Here is a 17,408-nt window from a genome sequence, read left to right on the forward strand (position 1 = left end):
GGATCCACCCTCATGAGCCAATTACCTGCCAGCAGGGCCCAACTCCAGCACCAGGAATTATACTTCAACATGAGATTTGGAGAGGGGAAACATCCAAACCATATCACCCCAACTGCCACTTGGAGTAGAACTTCACAGAATGACAGAGGGACAGCTGTTTCTTTTTTTTTTTTTTTTAATTTATTATTATTATACTTTAAGTTGTAGGGTACATGTGCATAACGTGCAGGTTTGTTACATATGTATACTTGTGCCATGTTGGTGTGCTGCACCCATCAACTCGTCATTTACATCAGGTGTAACTCCCAATGCAATCCCTCCCCCCTCCCCCCTCCCCATGATAGGCCCCTGTGTGTGATGTTCCCCTTCCTGAGTCCAAGTGATCTCATTGTTCAGTTCCCACCTATGAGTGAGAACATGCGGTGTTTGGTTTTGTGTTCTTGTGATAGTTTGCTAAGAATGATGGTTTCCAGCTGCATCCATGTCCCTACAAAGGACACAAACTCATCCTTTTTTATGGCTGCATAGTATTCCATGGTGTATATGTGCCACATTTTCTTAATCCAATCGGGACAGCTGTTTCTATCAAACACTTCACAGCTTCGCCTGAGACAAGGGCGTGACTCTGGGAACATCGGGAGGCTGACTGGACTACTAAGCCAAACAATTCCTACAAAAATTCCCTGGCACCTTCCACTGCAGTTCAGTCCTTGATAGACATAAGTGAGGGATCAAGTGAGAAGAGGAAGGAAAATACAGGATCCAAGGAATCAACAATGCTAGCACTGAAGAGCAGGATTGCGGAGGAGCTGTGCTCTGGGAACATAGATGGTGATCGATCAGATGCGTGACTTTTTTTCAAAATTTTAAACGTGTTGAGCATGCTACTTCCAACCATTCTACCCACAAATAAACTGCAATAGGAGTCGGTTAGATTTCAATGATTATGAATAAATGTTCACCTTCATACCTTCTGGTTACAAAGCTAAACTTTAAAACGTGCAAATAAAATATTCACTAAAATTTATGTTTGCTTTTTGGCTAAGTCAATGAATGTGCTCTTTTATAAAAAAGACTCTAGCCAGGCCCGGTGGCTCATACCTGTAATCCCAGCACTTTGGGAGGCTGAGGCAGGTGGATCACCTGAGGTCAGGAGTTTGAGACCAGCATGACCAAAATGGAGAAGCCCCATCTCCACTAAAAATACAAAATTAGCAGGGCATGGTGGCACATGCCTATAATCCCAGCTGCTCAGGAGGCTGAGGCAGGAGAATCGCTTGAACCCGGGAGGCGGAGTCAAGATCACGCCATTGCACTCCAGCGTGGGCAACAAGAGCAAAACTCTGTCAAAAAACAAAAACAAACAAACAAAAAAAACCCTCTAAATTAAAAATGACAAATAAGAATTGGCTCACATGGTAGCAGGCATTTGGTTATACCAAGACTAATATCTACTCAAGTATTTCACAAATCAAGAGTCTTGAATCATTTGTTACTGAAAGTATATAAATCATTCTCTTTGTGACTTTATGGGCAAAAAGGAAACTTACTTATACTATTTTTCTCTTTATGAAGTTGTTATATATTCTTTTACATTTCGTTTAGTAGCTACCATGGAAATTACAACATGCTTCCTTACTTGTTACCATCATATGAATTATTGCTTATTTTAAGTTGTCCAGGAATGTTAGCCTTAGAACACTTTATTTACATCCTCTCATATTTTGTTTTACTATTCTTATGTATTTCATTTCACACACATTTTAAAGCCCCCAAAACCATTATAATAATACACTAAAATATGTACTTATACTAATAATTAGTATATAATTAATTAGTATAAATATATAATATACACTAAAATGTATACTAATAAATATATACTAATATATAATATATAACATACTAATATATGTTCTTAGTATATATGGTTGATACTCATTTATATTTACCTACATATTTGCCCCTTTTGTTGCTCTTTTATTTCTTCCTATAATTCTGTGTTTCCCAGTGTGATTATTTTTCTTCGGCCTGAAGAACATTTTTTTGTTTTTTTGAAATGGAGTCTCACTCTGTCACCCAGGCTGGAGTGCAGTGGCGCGATCTCGGCTCACTGCAACTTCTGCCACTCCCGGTTCAAAAGATTCTCCTGCCTCAGCCTCCTGAGAAGCTGGGATTACAGACACCTGCCACCACACTCAGCTAATTTTTATATTTTTAGTAGAGATGGGGTTTCACCATCTTGGCCAGGCTGGTCTTGAACTCCTGACCTTGTGATCCACCTGCCTCGACCTCCCAAAGTGCTGGGATTACAGGCGTGAGTCACCGTGCCCAGCCAAACTTCTTTTATTTTTCCCATTAGTTCATATTTCCTAGTGATGATTTTTTTTCAGTTTTTGTCGGTGAGAAAACGTATTTATTCTCCTTTCATTCTGAAGAATATTTTCCCTGAGTATAGAGTTCTAATTTGGGGATTTAGAATTTTTTCCTCTAGATAGCCAATTATCCCACCATCTTTTACTGAAGACTTGACATTTTTCAAAAAATTAATTTCCATATTAGCATGGGTCTATTTCTGGACTCTCTATTCTGTTCCATTGATTTATCTATTCCTACGGCATTTACACCACACTGTATTGATTATTGTAGGTTCATAGCAAGTCTTGAAATTATTATAGGTTTATAGCAAGTCTTGAAAATCTTATGGCATTTATACCACACTGTATTGAAATCATAGGTTTATAGCAAGTCTTGGCTAGTTGTTTTATGCTAAAACAATTTTGAAAAAAGAACACAGTTGGAAAACATAACCAAAACATGTGCATTTCCATATAAATTTTAGAATTTGCTTGAAAATTTCTACAAAAAGTCTTGCTGGGAAATTGATTGGTATTGCATTGATATATCAATCTGGGGAGAACTGGCATCTTAAAAATATTGAATGTCCCAGTCCATGAGCCTGGTATGTTTCTCTGTTTATTTAAGTATTCTTTAGTTTTTCTTTAAATATTTTGTAGTTTTTAGTATGTGTGTCTTGCACATAGTTTGTTAAATTAATGCCAAAATATTTTAATTGTCTTAATACTGTCATAAATTGAATTGTTATTTACATTTTTTTCTATTTTTTCACTATATATAGAAATACAATTAATTTTTGTGTTTTGAACATGTATCCTGCAACTTTACTAAACTGACCTATATTAATCCTTGTAACTTTTTTCTGGATTTCTTAGAGCTTTGTACATACAAAATGATGTCGGCAAATAGGACAGTTTTACCTCTTCTTTGCAATTTGCCTTCTTCTTTTTCTTGCCTCATTCACTATCTGGGTCTTACAATACAAATTTAAATGCAAATAGTGAGAGTGGATATCTTTGCTTTGCTTTGTTTGTGATTTTACGTAGAAAATATTAAATCTTTACCATTGAGTTTGATGTTAGCTGTAGATTTTTTTAATAACCTTAATTGGATGAGGAAGATTTCTATTCTTGGTTGCTGAGAGATTTAGTCATGAAAGAGTGTTGATTTTTATCAAATTTTTTTTCTGCATCCATTTAAATAATTATATGGTTCTTTTTCTGTTTTCTATTAATATGGTAGATTATATTGATTGATTTTCTGTTAAGCCAACCTTGCATTCTGAGATGAACCCCACTTGGATATGATAGATAATATTCTTTTTACATGTTATTAGTTTTTATTTGCTAGTATTTTGTTAGGAACTTTTTGTTTCTATGCTCATGAGTAATATTGCTCTATAGTTCTATTATCTTGTGATGTATTTGATTTTATAATAAAGGTAATGTTAGCCCCATAAAACGATGTGGGAAATGCTCCCTCCTCTTTTATATTTTGAAAACGCTGGTGTGAGATTGGTGTCATTTCTTCCTTAAATAACTAGTGGAATTCCCCAGTGAAGTGATTTAGATCTGGAGTTTTCTATTTGGGAAAGTTTTATTATTAATTTAATTTCCTTAATTTATAGAGGGCTGCCAAATTTTCCTGAAGCAGTTTTGGTAAATTTTGCTTTTTAAGTAATATTTTATTGTATCTAGATTGTCAAGCTTATCAGCATGCAATTGTTCACAGTATGCCCTTATTGTTCTTTTCATGTCTGAAGTACATGTAGAAAAACCCCTTTCTTCATTCCTAATATTGGGGATTTGTCTCTTCTGTTTTCTTTACTAGTCTGGCTACAGCTGGTCAGTTTTATTGAATTTATTTCCAAAACATGGCTTTTGGTTTTATTGATTTTTCTCTTTTTTTATTTTTATTTTTTTGAGACAGAGTGTCACTCTGTCGCCCAGGCTGGAGTGCAGTGGCATGATCTCGGCTCACTGCAAGCTCTGCCTCCCCAGTTCACGCCATTTATCTTTTCTATTTTATTGATTTTTACCCTTTATCCTTTCCTTCCTTTTGTTTACTTTGAGCATAACTTGCACTTATTTTTGTAATTTCTTAAGGTGAAAGCTTAGATCACTGAGCTTTAGACTTTGCTTATTTTCCCACATAGGGATTTAAAGCTACACTTTTCCCTATATGCTCTGTTTTACCCTACATCCCACAAATTTTGATATGCTTTCATTATCATGTGTATATGATATATTATCAACATATTTTCTAATATTACTTGTGACTCTTCTTTGATCTAGTGATTACTTAGAAGTATGTCAAAGTCCAGATATTTGAAATTTTCCTGGTTATCTCATTATTATTGAATTCCAGTTTATTCCTTTGTGGACAGAGAAAATAGCCTGCGTGATTTTAAACTATTCAAATTTATTGAGATGTGTTTTGTGCCCAAAATATGGCGTGTCTTGACAAACACACCAGGTGCACTTGAAAATAATGTGTATTCTGCCAGTTTTGGTGAAGTGTTCTATAAATATCAAGTCAAGTTGGGTGATAATATTGTTTGAAACTTCTATGTCTTTACTGATTTTCTGGTCTAATTGTTCTAGTAGTTGCTAGGTAGAGATGTTAATATTTCCAGTGATGTTTGTGGAACTCTTTTGCCCTTTCATTCTGTCAGTTATTTGCTTCATGTATTTTTGCTTCATATACTGGGTGCATACAAATTTTGATTGTTGTGTTGTTCTTGACAATAAGACTTTTATCATTATGGAGTAATGAAATTATATAATATATTTCTTATTGTGATATAATTGACATAACATAAAATTTCATATAATAAAAAATTCTCCACTTAAAAATATGCAGTGTATATTTTGTCTTAAGTATATCTTATCTGATATCAGTATAGCCAGGCTAGCCTTTTGATGTCTGCCATTTGCATGGTGTATTTTTCCATCCATTTTCTTTCAACCTATTTGTGTACATATTTGCAGGTTCTTCTCTAATAAACATTATATAGTTGGGTCTTGGTGTTTTTCGTTTTTTGGGTTTTTTTTGTCCATTTTGACAATCTCTGCCTTTTAATTGAATTGTTTAGTTGATTAACACTTAATGCAATCATTCATATGCTTGCATTTGGGATCTGTTTTATTTTTTATTTTTGTCTCTGCTGTTGTTTTTCCTTTGTTCCTTCTTTTGTGATTTTTATTTTTGAATTCTTTGAATATTTTTCAGAATTCCTTTTTGATTTTCCTGTTGTCATTTAGCTAGACTTCTTAATTTTTTTTCTTTTTTTAGTGGTTATGGAAGGAATACACACACACACACACACACATACACTTAACTTTTCACTGGGTGCTTATAATGATTACTTCACTACTTCACATAAAATATAGAAATTTTGCAACCTTATTAGTCCATATTCCTTTTTATAGTTTTTATATGTAGTCATCTATAACATTACAAACCTCACAAGACCATGTTATAATTTTTTAAATGTGGTTTATTAAAATAATTAAGAGGTAAAAAGGAAAAAAAAAAACAAACTTGTGTTTAGCCAGGTACTTGCCATTACTCATGCTTTTTATTATTTTCAGAGAATCCAAGTTTCTATATGATTTTTCTCCAGACTGAACAACTTTCTTTAGTATTTCTTATAGTGCAAGTTTGCTGGTAACTAATTCTGTAACTTTTCTTTTAAATGAAAATGTCTGTTTGTTTTTTTTGTTTTGTTTTGTTTTCATTTTTTTGTTGTTGTTGTTGTTTTGAGACAGAGTCTTACTCTGTCGCCCAGGCTGGAGTGTGGTGGTGTGATCACAGCTCACTGCAGCCTCAACCTCCCAAAGTCAAGTGATCTTCTCCCACTTCAGCCTCCCAGGTAGCTGGGACTACAGGTATGCACCACCACACCTGGCTACATTTTCTATTTTTTGTAGATATGAGATCTTTCTATGTTGCCCAGGTTCGTCTCAAACTCCTGGGTTCAGGCGATCCGTCTGCCTTTGCCTCCTAAAGTCCTGGGATTACAGGCATGAGCTACCATGCTTGGCCTATTCTTGAATGTTATTTTCACTGGATATAGAATCTTGGGTTGACAGGTTTTTTGCTCCACTCTCTTCTGGCTTTCATGATTTTTGAAAAAAAGTTGGCTATTACTAGGATTATTGCTCCTCTGTACAATCTGTCATTTTTCTCTTGCTGCTTGCAAGTTTTGCTTGCTATCTCTGGTTTTATCTTTTGTTGTTGTGCTGCTATAACAAAATAACAAAGACCAAGGAACTTATAAAGAACAAAATATATTTTCTCACTGTTCTGGAGGCTGGAAAGTCCATGATTGAGGCACTGGCTGTTTTGGCATCTGGTGAAGGCTTGTCTGTTCCATGGTACATAGTTCAGCAGTCAGTCAGAAATATGGACACACAAAATGTGGGGATCCCCTCTCTTGCCTTTCCCTTGTAACTTCACCCCTCTCTTTTCAATGTTCACAATTTCTTGGCTTCACTTTTCTGGCTTCTCAGACCAAAAATGCTGCAGGTTTTTTTCATGTCTGCACCCCCACTTCCACTGTGTGCACCACATGGAATTCACTTAGCCTCAGGCTAAAGTCTGGACAGATGAGAACCGATTTGTTCGGCTCCCTATCGTCCCTTCTTCACGCCAGCTCACACTCTTCACAAGAGACTGTCTGCTTCTGTTCACTCAGTACTTCAGAGTTACTTTTGTATTGAGTCCAGGTTTTGCAGTTGTTTTCCAAGGAGCATAGTCCTCTGGAAGGGTCTCAGTCATTGCTCCTACAAGTGGAACCTAAAAAGCGTCATGGCCCCTCTGTCCTAGTACAGTGCACAGAGGCACAGAGGCCTCCCCCAGATTCATCCCACAAGAGAGCCATTGAGTTCATGGGACTCACCCTGTGGTCATTTTGCTGGTCCCTGAGGACATTATTGGGATGGATGGACTTCCAAGATGGGTAGATCTCACATGGTTTACCTGACTGTGGAGTAAGGACAACTGTGATAAGAACGATCAAGTGGAAACCCCTAAAACTGTGCCGCCTCAGCCAAGAGAGTAAACCAGATGTATGACATCCCACTGGGAATGGCAGAGATTAAATTTGGAAAAAGTTAATTAGGATAAAAAAATGAAATAGTGAAGCCAAGGGGACACCACTGCTTTTCTTGTCCTGAGTCACAAAGTTATGCTTGGCTTTAAAACTAAGTTTAAAATTTGACCCAGTAGGCACTTAAAAAGCTGCATACCTAAGCTGGGAATGGTGGCTCACACCTGTAGTTCCAGCTACTCATAGCTGCAAAGCAGGAGGATCACTTGAGCCTGGGAGTTCAAGTCCAGCCTGGGCAACATAGCAGGACTCTTAAAAAATAAAAAATTAGGCCAGGCGCAGTGGCTCATACCTGTAATCCCAGCACTTTGGGAGGCCGAGGTGGGCGGATCATGAGCTCAGGAGATCGAGACCATCCTGGCTAACACAGTGAAACCCCGTCTCTATTAAAAAATACAGAAAAAAAAAATTAGATGAGCATGATGGCGGGCACCTGTAATACCAGCTACTCAGGAGGCTAAAGCAGGAGAACCGTGTGAATCCGGGAGGCGGAGCTTGCTGTGAGCCAAGTTCTCACCACTGCACTCCAGCCTGGGCGACAGAGCGAGACTCCGTCTCAAACAAAACAAAACAAAACAAAACCCATAAAATTAAAAAGTGCCTACCTCCGCCTATAGGCTGATTGATGGTTCTGTAAGGTGTTCTTCCTATAATTCACAGGCATGTTAGAACCCATCATCAGTCTGTGGGATTTTAAGAAGCCTGTCTAATAATATCCCAAGACGGGTCTCCAAGGTCATCATGGCTGGATTCTGCCTCTGCATGGGCCTTAACAGCATGATCCATTCCCCATGATGCAAGAAGGATTTGAACACCCGACATGGCCAGTGACTTAGAAATTCTCAAGTCTATTAACACACTGACGCCACAAGATGTCCCGTGAGACACCAAAGGGGCTTTGGGACTCCAGAAAAGGTCTTTTTCTCAAGACACCCAGGAGTGAGGAATTCCGTAAGAATGGGTAGTCCACACAGGCTTGCTTTGTGTGTATGTATGTCTTATTTCCTCCCCTCACAGTCTCTAGCCTTTTCTCCAATTAAAACTCACTGTCCGAGGCCCCTGAGTCTAGTTCTGAAGAGAGGACAGGAGGCAGCCTCCACAGCAGACCCAGTGCAAGGCTTGGTCTGTGCAGCCTTCTGCTTCCTGGTCTCTGCTCATTTTATACTAAATGGAAGCATCCCGCGTGGCTGCCTCCCCAGCGCTATCATGGTGGTAGATTTGTGTCTATCAAGTTATCTAAGATGTGGTTCTGGGATCTCTGAGCACGGCCTGACTCTTCATTCCCTTCCCTCAGAGTTATGAACAAAAGAATAATGCATGTGACATTTAGATGCTGATTATGGAGCATGGGAGTTGGTAAGAGATGAGGGTGGAGGGAATATTCCTAGCAATTGGTGTATTTGGCTGATTGGTAACTGTTTATAGACTTGTTTCTTTCTAGCGCGTACCCCTTGAAATCATTTTCTTTGTAAATGTTAAAAGCCATAAAAAAAAAAAACACCATCTTGATTACTCCTCTTTGTACTTTAATCAGCAGCATGTCAGCCTCTGAATAAACTGTAATTCCTTCACTATGCCTGTCGAGGGGAGCATTTAGGCCACGTTAAAAAATATATCTTGGTAAAGATCTCAAGAACAATTAGCAATTAAAATAATCTATTATTCTACCTTTTACTATATAAACACGGCTGCTTGACTGATTTCACAGTCTAAGGTATCGCGCTGCTGGGGAGTCCCATCTTTCCTACTTCCACAGCTCTTAGACACACTGGAGGCATCTGAAGTGTTGTGAAGTAGCTCTTGATGGTCATTAGTACATCTTTTTTTAATTTGAGACAGGTTCTCACTCTGTGCCCAGGCTGGCGTGCAGTGGTGTGATCTCTGGTCACTGCAGCCTTGACCTCCTAGGCTCAGGTGATGCTCCCACCTCAGCCTCCTGAGTAACTGAAACTACAGGCGCACGCCTCCAAGCCCAACTACTTTTTTTTTTTTTTTTGGTATTTTTTGTAGAGACAGGTTTTCACTGCGTTGCCCAGGCTGGCCTCAAACCCCTGGGTTCAAGTGATCTGCCCGCCTTGGCTTCCCAAAGCTCTGGGATTACAGCCATAAGCCTTCCATGAATTTTTAATTTGCTTTTTGTTTCCAAGTAAATCTCTAAAAGAATACTTATTAAAAATGAATCTTTCAAATCCTTAGTATTTGTATCACTTACATTTACACTCCAGGATGATTTTCTATTAAAATGTATTTTCTAGTAATTTTGTCCACTTTCTCCATTATTTTGCCTGTTACACTGATTTAACAAAACCATGATGAGATACCATCTCATACCAGTCAGAATGGATATCACTAAAAAGCCAAAAAATAACAAATGTGGTTGAGGTTGTGGAAAAAAAGAAACACTTATATACTGTTGGTAGGAGTGTAAATTAGTTCAGTTATTGTGGAGAGCAGCATGGCAATTCCTCAAATAACTCAAAACAGAACTACCATTGGACCCAGCAATCCCATTACTGGGGATATACCCAAAGGCATACAATCGTTCTATCATAAAGACACATGCATACATATGTTCACTGAACACTATCCACACTAGCCAAGACATGGAATCAACCTAAATGCCCATCAGTAGTAGACTGGATAAAGAAGATGGTACATGTACACCATGGAATACTATGCAGCCATCAAAAGGAATGAGATCATATACTTGGCAGGAACATGGATGGAGTTGGAGGCCACCCCCCCTTAGCAAACTAATGCAGGAACAGAAAACCAAATATCACATGTTCTCACTTATAAGTGGGAGTTAAATGATGAGAACACATGGACACATAGAGAGGAACAACAGACACTGGGGCCTGTTGGAGGGCAGAGGGTAGGAGGAGGTAGAGGATCAGGAAAAATAACTAATGGGCACTAGGCTTAATAGCTGGGTGACAAAATAATCTGTAAAAAAAACACCCCTGACTCAAGTTTACCTATATAACAAACCTCCATGTGTACTTCAGAACTTAAAATAAAAGTTAAAACAATAAAACACTGATTTAAGGTCATTTTCTTGGTCTTTTTTTTTTTTTTTAGAGACAAGGTCTCTCTATGTTGTTCAGGCTGAGCTCTAACTCCTGGGGCTCAAGTGATCCTCTCACCTCAGCCTGCTAAGTATCCCAAGTAGCTGGGACTACAGGCTTGTGACTTTTACGTCATTTTCAATCAGTGTTTCCTGTCCTACAGTCAGCTGATTGTATATGCATACCCGTGTGCTAGCAGGACATTCAGTGCTCAGGGGATGCTGTGAGTGCAGCTAAGATGCCAGCATGATGTATCATGTTCCTGTGTCTGCTTGCTTCATGGATACCCATATTTTGTTTGATAGAGTGAAAGAAGGCCTCAGATCTCCTTCTAGCCCCTTAGATGGGATTTGAACCACCCAAGGAAGGAACTATTTATGAAATTCTCTATGAGATACTGGATAAGGATCAGAAACCGGAAGAAGGCTGACTGAGCTTCCAGTTTTTGGAGACTTCCCAAAATAACTAGGAGACCTAAGAATGGCTATGTCCCTTTTCAGATATGTCTACTGTAGTTTGGGCATTGAAAGTTAGTAAGCCCATAGAGGTGGCTTACCCCCATAATCCCAGCACTTTGGGAGGCTAAGGTGGGAGGATCACTTTAGCTCAGGAGTTCTTACCGGGGCAACACAGTGAGACCCCCATCTGTACAAAGAAATAAAAATTAGCCAGGAGTGGTGGTTTGTACCTATTGTCCTGTCTACTCGGGTGACTGAAGTGGGAGAATCACTTGAGTCCAGGAGGTCAAGGCTGCAGTGAGCCATAATCACAGCACTGCACTCCAGTCTGGGCAACAGAGCAAGACCCTGTCATTAAAAAAAAAAAAAGGTAATGGGACTTCGTGTCGTAGCCACAGGCTTATCAAGCCTGGATGTAGCTTGTATACCTATGATGATTGTCATGCTAAATTAAAGAAAAAATTATCAAGATAAAACAATTTATACCTCTTTATTCTAATTTCAGTGGTAAATAGAAAATTGCATTTAGCAAATTAAAACTTCATAGAGATATTATTTCTTATCTATGAGATTGCCAAAAGTTCAAAAGTTTGCTAACATACTCCATTGGTCAAATTATAGAGAAACAGATGCTCTTATACATTGCTCATCAGCACGTACAATGGCATAGCCCCTATCCAGGGCAATTTGGCAATACCTACCAAAAAATATACATTTACACTTTGACCCAGCCATTTTATTTCTAGGAATCAATCCCAAAGATAATACTGGCAAAAATAAGCAAAAGAGAAGTGCAAGGATATTCATCACAGCACTGTTTGTAAGAGCAAAAGATGGAAATAATCCAAATATCCATCAGTAGGGTACTGGTTAAATATAGTACAGCCACATAATGCAGTACTATCCAATTATGAAAATAAATGAAGCCTACCTTGATAGTCTTCTAATAAAGAGGAGATTTCTCCAAATAAACTTTCTTTTGTAGATTTGCCTTTGAAACTATGGAAATATTTCACAGAACTTTAAAACAAAAATTAAATTTGAAAAAACAATCCCCAAACAACCAAAAGCAAAATGAGACAGTGAACCCAATTCTACATCATGTTAGTGGCATGACCACACACAGAGTAGGAATTTTAAGTAATTTAAAAACATGGTAATTCCACTGTATATTCATAATGGGCTGTTACCTCGGACAAAAAGAACTGTAAAAGAAGAAAAAATTCAACTGTTTTCACTATCTTTTACTTTTGGTAAATAAGTAATTATGTTAATATCATTGGGAACTGGGACTTGCAGTATGGGTTTTTCCGTAAGAAAGGAGAAACTGATGGAAGATTTCAGAAAGTTAATTTAAAAACCTTACAATTTTCCATTTGAGTTGGAAATACTAGTATGTAATAATATAAAACACATTTTATGTTTCATCTTTCAAAATTATTTCCTAACTCTGCCCATGAAAAGACCTTAAATCAAAGAGCAACCCAGGGACAGTGAGCAGTTTGTGATCCCTAAATATTTCCCCACGAAAGGAACCAGGGCTCATTGAAGAAATGGGTTTCTCCAGATCGGGGATGGGAAATGTATAAGATGAGCCCGGGTCATCTATGCTCATTACCAGAAAGCAAGGTAGCTAACAAACACTTAACTAGGGCCAGTTGGGGTGGCTCATGCCTGTAATCCCAGTGCTTTAAGGGTTACGGGCTGAGGAGGGCAGATTGCTCGAGGTCAGAAGTGTGAAACCAGTCTGGGCAATGTAGCAGGACCCCATGTCTACAAAATTAAAAAAAAAAAAATAGTGGGCACGGCAGCTCATGCCTATAGTTCCAGCTACGTAAGAGGATTGCACGAGCCCAGGAGTTCAAGGCTACAGTGAGCTATTGTACCACTGCACTCCAGCCTGGGCAAGAGTGAGACCCTGTCTCAAACAAAACAACCACTTAACTAGAATTATGTCAAAAGAACTCAGGATCCAACTTGCGAGGGCTCACAGTGACTAAAAATGGGACAATTTGGGGATCAATAGGAATAGTATCGACAATATAGTGAATCACTTTAAATATGTTTAAGTCCATTAGTTCTTAATAGAAAGAAAACCTTTATTGGCTCACTTTTGTGGCTATTAGATAACCAAATGATTATTTTGAAAATTGTGGCTGGGTGCAGTGACTCATACTTGTAAACCCAGCACTTTGGGAGTATGAGACAGGAGGATCATTTGAGGCCAGGAGTTTGAGACCAGCCTGGGCAACATAGTGAGACCCCATTGCTAAAAAACTAAAAAAAAAACTAAAAAAAAAAAAAAAAAAAAAATAGCTTGCCTGCCATACCAGTTCTTTGGGAGGTTGAAGCAGCGGGGTAGCTTGAGCCTAGGAGGTTGAGGATGCAGTAAGTCGTGATCATACCACTGCCTTTCAGCCTGGGCAACAGAGCAAGACCTTGCCTCGAAAAAGAGAAGGGAAAGGAAGGGAAGGGAAGGGAGAAAGAGAGAAAGCAAGCAAGCAAGAAAGAGAAAGAAAGAAAGAGAAAGGAAGAAAGGAAGGGAAAAATTGTGGTAAATAAAGGGAAAAATGGAAGCAATTTCTCTTTATAGAAGTAATACACATAATAAATGGTTTGATCTATCATTCTATATCACCATTTCACAATCCCTACTGAAATAATGGATCTAGGCAATGATCATCACAAAAAGAGAGGCAAGTAGTCTTACCAAAATATTCCAGCATCAATCTAATCAAGTTCTAGCTAGAGCTGTTGGTCTATCAGAACAAATATAGGGGACAGAGGAACATGTTAAATAATACAACAGGGCTGCAGTTAGGAAAATGTAGACTGATTTCCTTCATAAGTAATTTGTAAGGAGGAGAAACAACCCAAAGGTTTTTAAAAATGTTAGGAAACACAGCAACCAATGGCAATGTATGGGACCTTACTTGGATCAGTATTTGAAAAAACTATAAAGAATTTATGAAAGAACTGAAGAAATTTGGATATTACCATATATAATGATATTAAGAAAATATTGTTATTATGTTGTGTAAAATAGTGTTTTATGGGGTTTTGTTCAAGAATTCTTACTGTTTAGAGATGCATGCTAAATAGTTATAAATGAAATGACCTGTCTAGGATTTGCTCTAAGTAATTTGCACAGTGATTTAGATTAGAGATCAGAGATAGTGTCTATATTAGAGGTAGTAATCTAGATCTAGTGATATACATTGAAGAAGACTGGCCAAATGTTGATGATTTTGAAGCTGGGTGATACATAGGTCAGAAGAGTTCATTATACTAGCAGCAAGAGAAGGGAAATTTCACAAGTGAGCTGCAGTCACCCAATTCTCTGCCTGAAGATGACACAGAGAGCCAGACTCCAAGTAGAGCACAGTGGCCTTGCTGAGCTGAGGAGACAGAGATCAGAAACTAGAAGTTGGATCAGCTGAAATGTTTGGAATCTGGATGAAGAGGCATCAGAAAGGAGGGAGCTGTGCAGATGAGGCCCTTGGGAGTTGAGGTGGGTGCCTTCTGGGAATATGTGGCATGGCTGGATGGTACATGCACAGGACACAGCTCCCCATGGTAGAAGCTACCGTGTACTTACCAGACAGCAACTTCTTCAGGATTGAAGGTGATGCCCGTAGCAGAGGGTTAGTAGTCCTGGGGCATTCTGGAATGCCCTGTATGAGAAATTTCATTACCTCTCATTAATGTATCTGGCACCCAGGTGAGATCCCAGATAGGCTTTAAGAATAAGGACACGCCAACCAGGTGCGGTGGCTCACGCCTGTAATCCCAGCACTTTGGGAGGCTGAGACGGGTGGATCACAAGGTCAGGAGATGGAGACCATCCTGGCTAACACAGTGAAACCCCGTCTGTACTAAAAAAAAAAAAACAAAAAATTAGCTGGGCACGATGGCGGGCGCCTGTAGTCCCAGCTACTCCAGAGGCTGAGGCAGGAGAATGGTGTGAATCTGGGAGGCAGAGCTTGCAGTGAGCCGAGATCACGCCACTGCACTCTAGCCTGGGTGACAGAGCAAAACTCTGTCTCAAAAAAAAAAAAAAAGAATAAGGACACACCCTGTCAAAGCCTAAGTCAAGCCCCAACATCTCTTCCAAACTTAAGCTCAGTTGGGGAAGGAAATGTGATTTTAGTAAAAAAGAGAACAAAAGGAGAATGGGTGCACTGGACCAATTTTACCTAATGTTTAATATTGCTGAAGATGGATGTGGGGGATGTTATGAGGATAAGGGGGAGTGTGAGGAAGGAGGAAGAGGAAATAGCACATGGGAAGGCCCAGACATGATGGAAGCTGGTTCCACAGAGCTAAGAAAAGAACTGTTTCACTGGTACCAAACCCAGATTTTCTCTCATTTTCACATCTCTGAAATCAGACATCCCTTGCAATGTAAGTTATTTTACCATTTTAATTGGCAGAATTGTTTTTTCTTAATGTCACATAAAATAATGGTGCATCTTATGGTTGATATTTCAGACTTACTGAAATATGGTAGTCATGTTAGACTTGAGAAAAAGCATAAGTTAAGAACTTACAGGAAAAAAGTCTGAAGAACTCAACAGGTGGGCACACCATGCATCTAGTATTAAAGGGGTTGAATTTTATCCCAAGTGTAATGAGAAGCCATTAAAGGATTTTAATAGTGGACTAGCTTGATCAGATTTGTATATTTTGGAAAATAACTGATATGGTTTGGATATCTGTCCCCTCCAAATCTCATGTCGAAATTCCATCCCCAGAGTCTCAGCCTTGCCACTGCCCAAAGACTGCTGAGTCCCTGTCCATCCGCTGCCACCACCCACTCCGGACACAGAACATCCAGTCATGGATAAAAATGAGATGGTTCAGAAGGTCAAACTGGCCAAGCAGGCTGAGCAATATGATGACATGACAGCCTGCATGAAGTCTGTAACTGAGCAAGGAGCTGAATTATCCAATGAGGAGAGAATCTTCTCTCAGTTGCTTATAAAAATGTTGTAGGAGCCTGTAGGTCATCTTGGAGGGTCGTCTCAAGTATTGAACCAAAAAGACGGAAGGGGCTGAGAAAAAGCAGCAGATGGCTCGTGAATACAGACAGAAAATTGAGATGTAGCTAAGAGATATCTGCAATGATGTACTGTCTCTTTTGGAAAAGTTCTTGATCCCCAATGCTTCACAAGCAGAACAAAGTCTTCTATTTGAAAATGAAAGGAGATTACTACCGTTACTTGGCTGAGGTTGCCGCTGGTGATGACAAGAAAGGGACTGTGGATCAGTCACAAGAAGCATACCAAAAAGCTTTTGAAATCAGCAAAAAGGAAATGCAACCAACACATCCTATCAGACTGGGTCTGGCTCTTAACTTCTCTGTGTTCTATTATGAGATTCTGAACTCTACAGAGAAAGCCTGCTCTCTTGCAAAGACAGCTTTTGATGAAGCCATTGCTGAACTTGATACATTAAGTGAAGAGTCATACAAAGACAGCACACTAATGCAATTACTGAGAGACAACTTGACACTGTGGACATCAGATACCCAGGAGACGAAGCTGAAGCAGAAAAAGGCAGGGAAGATTAACTGGCCTTCCAACTTTTGTCTGCCTTATTCTAAAATTTACACAGTAGACCATTCCCGTTGTCATCCAAGTGGTCCCACAAATAGTTTTTTGTTTACAACTTATGACAGGTTTATGTTACTTCTATTTGAATTTCTATATTTCCCATATGGTCTCTATGTTTAATATTAGGGGAGTGGAGCCACTTAACATTCAGGGAGTTATCTGTTTTCATCTTGAGGTGGCCAATATGGGGATGTGGAATTTTTATACAAGTTATAAATGTTTGGTATAGTACTTTTGGTACATTGTGTCTTCACAAGGGCCGGTGTTAAAACTGTTTCCATGTCTAAGCAAAGAAAACTGCCTACATATTGGTTTGTCCTGGTGGGGAATAAAAGGGATCACTGGTTCCAGTCACAGGTGTAGTAATTGTGGGTACTTTAAGGTATGGAGCACTTACAAGGCTGTGGTAGAAACAGATACCCCATGGATACCACATGTTAAATCATGTACATCTGTGGAATAGTCAATCTCACAACCTTTGACTACAACTGCAGAAGTGTTCCTTTAGACAAAGTTGTGATGTATTTTACTCTGGATAAGGGCAGAAATGGTTCACATTGCATTATTTGTAAAGTTACCAGCTGTTAGCTTTCATTATTTTTGCTACACTCATTTTATTTGTATTTAAATGTGTTAGGCAACCTAAGAACAAATGTAAAAGTAAAGATGCAGTAAAAATGAATTGCTTTGATCATTACTTCATATATATCAAACACAGCAGTAAAAAAAAAAAAAACCCATGTATTTAGCTTTTTTTTAGGTTTTTTGCTTTTCTGATTTTTTTTTTTTTGATACT

The 17,408-nt window shown here is 38.7% G+C and overlaps 1 pseudogene; it reads left to right on the forward strand.

Annotated features, from left to right (window-relative positions):
• The first annotated feature begins 15,812 nt into the window (after positions 1-15,812).
• On the forward strand, positions 15,813-16,703 carry LOC144330999 (14-3-3 protein zeta/delta pseudogene; annotated as a pseudogene).
• Positions 16,704-17,408: the final 705 nt, after the last annotated feature.

Source organism: Macaca mulatta, chromosome 9, assembly GCF_049350105.2.
Source record: "Macaca mulatta isolate MMU2019108-1 chromosome 9, T2T-MMU8v2.0, whole genome shotgun sequence".
In the NCBI taxonomy this organism is placed as follows: Eukaryota; Metazoa; Chordata; class Mammalia; order Primates; family Cercopithecidae; genus Macaca; species Macaca mulatta.